Raw genomic sequence first — 8,875 nt, 5'->3', positions numbered from 1 at the left:
TGACCTACCGAATAAGACTATTTACCGGATTTGTAATCACATAAGCAACACGACGGGTGCCACATGTGGAGCAGGATCTGCTTACCCTTCCGGAGCACCTGAGATCACCCCTAGTTTTTAGTGGGGTTCGTGTTGTTTATTCTTTAGTTTTCTATGTTGTGTCATGTGTACTATTGTTTTTCTGTTTGTCTTTTTCATTTTTAGCCATGGCGTTGTCAGTTTGTTTTAGATTTATGAGTTTGACTGTCCCTTTGGTATCTTTCGTCCCTCTTTTATGTGATAATAAATCCGGTAAATAGTCTAATTCGGTAGGTCAGATTCATGAAAGGGAAGGGGATTGTAGTTACGACGTAAGGAACATATTCGATATCTTTTATGAAACGGTAATTCCATGACGGTCAACCAACTCGTGATGGCATCCGTAAAATTTAAGAAGGGATGATTTCAACTTCACCATTTGGAACTCTTTGTTTAATAGCTTCCTTGTGAGCAGAAACTTAACATGAAAGACACATAATATTTCCACATTTTTTATATTGTTAGGTGTAACAAGAAACATTGTCTTCTTCAGAATAATTGCCATAAGTTTTCCGTGTTGGAGAACAATTTGTGGCTAACCAAACCTCCACGATTGATGGCAATGTTAAATATAATGCTAAAATGACAATACAACATGGCGCGTAACAGTACAAATAAATGCATGAACATGAAAGATAGAGAAGAAACACATAAATAAATAATATAAAAGTCGTTTCGACAATTTAACTACAGAATAACAACGAATAACTAACATTAATTCAGGACAGTATACAAAAATGGCTTAATAGAATTAAGAAGTGTGTGTCGGTAACACGATTGGACAGATACGGCGTTCCATACCAATGCGTCTTGCAGGACATGCATGATACTGAAATGCATCTGGGGTGAATTCAGTTACTAAATATATTCACATGTTACAACAGGAGACCTTAACGTCGTTCGAAGCCGAGAGTTGACATCATTCTTCAGTAAAGTACCTAAATAAATATCCTCCCCCGTCAATTATGATTGGAATGTGTGTCGTAACATAATTCACGACCCATTCCGTGCTCTAAATGGATAAAACGAGAAAAAGCAGACGAGAAATCATTAGATTCTTTTTCCAATTCGGTAATGAACAAAGTTAATATACATATTCACCATTTTAATGATCAATTTACTTCTAACAACCACCATAATTTCCCTATTTCTTGTATCAAACATAAGCTTAAATAACTCGTCAAGGAATATGTTTTGTCCCGGCTGATAAGGCTGCTATCAATAGTATTATTGTTTGACGTAAATTTGACATTGAAGTTCTTCAAAAGGAAATCACCAAACCACCAAAATTCCAACTGACTCAATTTTCGGAAAATGACATCAGTAACAAATATTGACTTTTACCTACCTCTTTCCAAGCAATGAAAATGAACCGTTCCAACTATGCACTGGCTTCCAAAGCTGAAAAAACTCCTTACAATATAGATTTATTTCGTCTTCAAGTCATTGTTCCTATACTAAACTATCTATTTTACTTACTAATACACTTGGTACAATCATTAACCTGGTAATATATTATTTTAATATTGCCTTTGATAATAGTGGAATAAATTACCTTTGGAGTGTCAATATTCATTTGAAGTACTTGATAAGTTGCATGTATATATTTTGATTTTGAATCTGTTTAAAGTTTGATTTTTCAACATCATAAACCACTGTGCCTCATATTATCTTCTTAAGAAAAAAATCGAACACCTGATTAAATTTCCATTTAAAAAAGTTTAGTCTGACGTCCATTTTCACTGAAACAGCACACCATTTTATTTAGGGGCCAGCTGATGACTGACTACGGGTACGGGATTTTGTCGATGCGATGAAAACCTATTGTTTGGCATTCGGCTGTTATCTACTCTTTGAAGCACCCCTTTGGGTGTAAGTTTATCGCTGCATTGTAGACCCATTGGTTGCCTGCGGCTGTTGTCTACTCTTTGTTCGGGTTATTGTCTCTTTGACATATTCCACATTTCAATTCTCAATTTAATTCATGTTCAATAAATGTATAAAACATGTCCTTTGTTGCATGTAGACATTTAACGTACCCATTTTGATGTACCCATATTTTTACTATTTTATTTAGTTCACGTTTCGTTGTAAATATAACGGAATTTGATGAGACTATCGTACAAAGTGAGAGGTTTAGCGCTATAAAACCAGGTTCAATCCACCATTTTCTACATTTGAAATTGCCTAAACCAAGACAGGAATTTGATAGTTGTTGTCCATTCGTTTTTGATGTGTTTTGTCATTTGATTTTGCCATGTGATTAAGGACTTTACGATTTGATTATCTCGGAGTTCAGTATTTTTGTGATTTTACTTTTTTTTTTTAACAAGTCTGTAGTTTCCTTTTAAATCGTGTTTACAGAGATATTTTCACTTGAATAATCAAATGGAGAGAGGAGATTGTTTCATTTTCAATTTTATTTCTTTTTACCTTGCCCTACTTATACATTTCCTGAAATCCAAAGTAAATTATTAGATTAACTGTATTTAACAACGATAATCAATTATTTGAATAAACGATTTTTATTTTTTAGTGAAATTTCTTTTTTAACCAAATTAATCTTTCCAATAAAACAATACATTCATGAAATATTGGTTAGTACTATATATGTTAACATTAGATATGCTGTGGTTTAATGTTGCACAAAAACAAAATCTGCTGACACTTATCAAAGTTATGACATGGTGCTATTTAGATTTTACTGAGAACATGATGAACGTTGAATGCAAAGTAAGATAATATTTTTATTCAAGTATTTGTCAGTATTAAAGGCTATTATTCATTTGTTTTTCTTCAATTTTTTTCTTTTTTCTTAAAATGTCCTGTACCATGTCAGGAAAATGGTACTTGTTATCTTATAGTTTGTTTCTGTTACATTGTCATTTGAGGTGTGTTCATTTCAGTGTTTCTGTTGTTCCGTTATTTTCCTCTGATAGTTGATTAGTTTCCCTCAGTTTTAGTTTGTAACCCGGATTTGTTTTTGTCTCAATCATCGATTTATGACTTTCAAACAGATGTATACTACTGTTTCCTTTATTTTTGTCAAAAATACAATGTTCTTTATGGTATTACATAGTTTCATATACGGAGTTTAAACAAACATCCGGCGACTGAAACACTTTTTTAGAGACATATATTATTTTAGATAACTTTAGATAACAGATAAATATGTAGTTTAGTTTAATTTTTAGTTTGAATATTAAAATTCAGAAATAAGGAATATGAGATTAAAATTATGATTATTAAATGATGAAATATATGAAGTTTGTAGAAACAAGTGTGCCATTACAATTCATGATAACTCCACCTTGTTTTGTTGAAATACCAAGTATCAGCTTATCCAGAGAATCCCAGAACCAGTTACAACTAGTCCAATCACTATAAATTGTTTGTCCTTAAAATTCTTAGCCACGAATAAATATGACAAACTTCTTGTGCACGCAATTCAAATTAACGTCCAGATCAGGGAGACAAACTTCCAGTCCTGCACACATACCTGTACTTATTCCTAAATCAGCATGGTACATGCATCCACAATTGGAAGAACAATTATAGGACATTTTTCACTGTTAACTTTTTAATTACTACTTTGTGAAATCTATGCCACAAGCATTCATATTATTTAAGTGAGTATCAAGAATATTGGATATGACAACTGGAAGCAGTCTGTCTAACACAATAGACAATAGACCACTTTCGAGTTTAGGGTCATCGTCACTTTCTACACAAGTTGAGCAAGTATTTTAAAAAGTATTCTGCTATATTGCACGAATTATTCGGCAAATTGAATTCTTATAATTGGTAACAAGCATTAATGTCATTAGGGAAGTGCAATTAAGTACCAACGAAACATACACTATTTCTAGTATGTCCTGCATAATGACAATCACGAAGACACGTGATGAAATTTACTAGTAAAGGAATACATGTGATCCCGTCTTTCTGGTAAATAACGTAATAAAGGCCAGCACAATTGACGTTCGTTGTCGTTGAAGGACATAACTGGCAAGTGGTCTATTTGTTTTCTTCTTTCCGTATTAGACAATACAAAACCATAAAATCAGCATGGTACATGCACCCACAATTGGAAGAACAATTATAGGACATTTTTCACTGTTAACTTTTTAATTACTAACTTGTGAAAGCTATGACACAAGCATGTATATTATTTAAGTGAGTATCAAGAATATTGGATATGACAACTGGAAGCAGTCTGACTAACACACAAGTACAATAGACCACTTTCGAGTTTAGGGTCATCGTCACTTTCTACACAAGTTGAGCAAGTGGTTGAAAAATTATTATGCTATAATGCACGAATTATTCGGCAAATTGAATTCTTATAATTGGTAACAAGCATTAATGTCAATAGGGAAGTGCAATTAAGTACCTACGAAACAGACATTATTTTTAGTATGTCCTGCATAATGACAATCACGAAGACACGTGATGAAATTTACTAGTACAGGAATACATGTGATCCCGTCTTTCTTGTAAATAACGTAATAAAGGCCAGCACAATTGACGTTCGTTGTCGTTGAAGGACATAACTTGCAAGTGGTCTATTTGTTTTCTTCTTTCCGTTTTAGACAATACAAAACCATAAAAACGTAGTGACTTTTCAGGAGTTATGCTTCTTTTTTTATAAAAATAGATACGCACACTTTACTATGCACTCCTACTTCAAAATCAATTAAGCGTCATGTATAGTAAAATAGTTCTTTATATCATAGATCACCCAAATAGAAGTTTGACAAACCACTGTAATGGATATCGAAGTTGTTTCCAAAAATATTTTTCTCTTCAACTTCGTACTTTATTTGGCCTTTTTAACTTTTTTGGATTCGAGCGTCACTGAAGAGTCTTTTGTAGACGACACACGCGTCTGGCGTATATACTAAATTTAGTCCTGGTATCTATGATGAGTTTATTTACACCCAACTAATTTCTTTTTGACATAGCTATTGCCTACCTTTTGTTGATGAAGATTTGTTTTCGTCCTGTTTTGTTTAAAATCATTTATTTTCAGCTCTTACCAGGCCAAGATATTCATTTTGAAAAGTTATTAGCACCCTTCCCCTTAAAAATTTATTGGTCATCAACTATCTAAAGCAAAGGGTATTTGTTTCTGTATTGTTTTTCCTTAAAGTTGGCATTATCTTGTTTGAATATTTGCCTCACTTGCTGACAACTAGTTTAATCACCCTAAGTAATCAAATGTGTACCTGTTTGGCTTCATAAATATTTCGATATGTCATTGAGCGTCACTGTTGAGTCTAATGTAGACGAAATGCGCGTCAGGCGTACTAAATTATAATCCTTGTACCTTTGATAACTATTGTATACACATTTAATTTGTATTAATATAACTCTATCAATGATAATTCACGTCACCATGCACTGAAGTGCTTAATTACTTGGTTGATAATATGATCAGGGAGAAATTAACCTACATCTTATAGATCTCTTTTATAATACTAGTAACAGCAAAATATATAAGCATAAAAATGTCAGTCATTCAAGTTATTTATAAAATATTTCCCTCTCCGAATGGAAATAGTAAACAACATTTTACATGTTTTAGTTTCATTTTTAATAATGTTTACAAAAATGTATTAATGACAACATTTAAATGTTGCGAGTTTGTTCCATTTTTAAATCTCATAAATCTATTTTTAGATACTCTGGTATTTTCTTTATCTTGCTCTACCTGTTCGTTTTCTGAAATCTGATGTTAACCTATTTAGCAACGAATGTTGCACATACCATAAATCAAAAAGTAGTAGATAATATTTGTTTGTAATGCGAACTACATTGTAAAAAACCCTACGACTTTCTGAATAGAATTATCACCACAAATTTGTTACAGATATATAGGTTTGTTGTAAAAAAAATAATTGCCAATATAAAGTACATAAAATTTGGTTCTATCTCCTATTTCAAATTCAATATTATCATGATTATGTATCTTAAACATTTTATTCAGGTACATGAAATATTTTGTATTCCTTTTCTGTATGATATGCATGGTATTTAAGACTTCAAAAGCATGATATCTATCCATTACTAAGTGTAAGACACAATTGTACCATTTCGGTTCAATCCCCCATTTTCAACATACAAAATTGCATGTACCGAGTTAGGAATGTGACAGTTTTTATCCATTCGTTTGATATGTTTGAGCTATTAATCTTTCCATTTGATAAGGGACTTTCATTCATAACTTTTCCTCAGAGTTCAGTATTTTTGTGATTTTACTTTTCATTTTCATTAACATTTCTGTCCAGATTAAAATGTTTTTTTTCTGTAACAAGGCACATTCATGACACATGAGTTGACGTAACCATCCCAACACAGATTTGTGTGGTTCACTGGAGTATCGTATGTTACAAGTGTTGCTGGTGAAGTTTTTATTCACCGAGGGTATCACCAGCCAAGAAATCAGGCATTCTGTGTTGACATGAACTATCATTGATATGGTAATAATTATAAACAAACTGTTTACAAAACTATTTCAATTTTTTGAAATACTAAGGTTTTTCTACCTCAGGAAGATATTCCGTTAGCTGTATTTGCCAAATCCTTTGGGAATTTGGGTTCTAAAAGCTCTTCAAATTCGTACTTAATTTGGCCTTTCTAACTTTTTATTCGAGCGTCACTGTTGAGTCTTTTGTAGACGAACGAGCGTCTAAAGTAAATACAATTTTTTTAATCCTGGTTCATCTATGATGAGTTGATATGTTACCAAAAGCAAACTATATCCATATTTAGCCTCAAATCAATCAAAATTATAAATTTCATGAATAGTGTGCATTTATGTTTCATAATTCAAAGGATCAAATAAAATTGAGAATGGAAATGGAGAATATGTCAAAGAGACAACTACCTGAACAAAGAGCAGATATTAGCCGGAGGCCACCAATGGGTCTTCAACGCAGTGAGAAAATCCAGCATCGAAGAGGGTCTCATATGTGCTGTTTAATTATTCTAGGTCTATTCAATTTCATAATACAGATAAAAAATAAATGTTAATCATCGTATTTAACTGTATTGGAATGTTTATTTGTGGATTGAATCAGTCAATCAAATGATTTACCTTTGTTTCACTTGCAATGTTGACATTCTCTTCCTTTAAATATCTTTACACATACATTTCACTTGTAATCCATCTCAAGCTAAGGGGTTGATTTACAGTTCACATGAATACGGATTCAATGAGGTCGAATTATTCACTTGCAAGTGAATAAGTCATAATCAATGTTTTTTTGCTTATTTTGACAAAATTGAACCTTATTGGCTACTTCTCAAAAATAATATCTTAGGTTTTTCATATATTTCGTAGCCAGTGCCCCTTTGAGAAATATGAATGCTCTTTGGATAAATAGATATAGAGGCCGAGTTAAAAAAAAAATATGAAAAAAATGTGTTTTCTTACAAAAAAAATTCTGTTTTAGAAATAATAATTTAAATAATAAAACAAAACATCTTTCCAATTTAAATATAAACATTGGGAAATAGAGTATACGAGATTAAAATAAAAAAAAATCATTTGATACACAAAAAAGAAATATAAAGACCACTATTTTATTATATTCTCCTAGAACCTCCGCCTTGTTTTGCTGGACGTCCAATAAAACATCCACCTATCCAGATTGTCACGGAACCAGTCACAACAAGTCCAATCAATACTTCTTCCATGTCTTTGCAATGCATAGAGATAAAATAACATGACAAAATCGTACATGGTTACTTTGGTTACATCTTCTGACATCAGTCTCGGACTTCTCTTGAACTGATTTGTTATGCGTTTACTTTTCTACATTGGTTAGAGGTATAGGGGGAGGGTTGAGATATCACAAACATGTTTAACCCCGCCGCATTTTTACGCCTGTCCCAAGTCAGAAGCCTCTGGCCTTTGTTGGTCTTGTATTATTTTAATTTTAGTTTCTTGTGTACAATTTGGAAATTAGTATGGCGTTCATTATCACTGGACTAGTATATATTTGTTTAGGGGCCAGCTGAAGGACGCCTCCGGGTGCGGGAATTTCTCGCTACATTGAAGACCTGTTGGTGACCCTCTGTTGTTGTTTTTTTTTTGGTCGGGTTGTTGTCTCTTTGACACATTCCCCATTTCCATTCTCAATTTTATACTATTCCGATTATTGTCCGAATTACGGAACAAAGCACTTTTAAACAAACTCCCATTCCTGAACATATACTTATTCCTGAAAACAGCATTGTAAATGCAGACACTATAGGAAGAGCAATTATTATCATTTGTTCGCTATCGTACTTGCAATGACTCCCTTGTGTAAGCTCTGCAGCAAGAACGAACATTATTCCAGTGAGTGTCCAGAATATGGAGCATGACCACTTGAAACAGTCTGTCGCACACATAATCACATTAAACTTAGCCATTTTTGTTTACTTTCTGTTTTTGCACCTAGGAAAGAATGCCGGAAGTATAAGTACAATTTCATAATTTTTATTTCACATGTGTTATGTTCGCTTATATGTAATATAAAAGTTAAAAATTAACCAATTGTTGATAAGTTTTAAAAATAAGATACTTTATCGCTATTTTGTGCATTTTTCCTTTGATCTTTTTTTTGTGATCATTCATATCATGCTGCTCGATTCAGATGGAAAATTATCACTAGAAACTAATGAGGTACGTGGTGTTGCTAATGAAATTGACATGAAATTGACAACGTCGTTATAGGTAAAATAGCGATAAACAGATTAGCATTGGTCATCTCAACTCGATTGCTTTTCTCGCTTTCGCCGTACTGGC

Source organism: Mytilus edulis, chromosome 8 (assembly GCF_963676685.1).
Source record: "Mytilus edulis chromosome 8, xbMytEdul2.2, whole genome shotgun sequence".
In the NCBI taxonomy this organism is placed as follows: Eukaryota; Metazoa; Mollusca; class Bivalvia; order Mytilida; family Mytilidae; genus Mytilus; species Mytilus edulis.
This window is presented reverse-complemented; position numbering follows the sequence as displayed.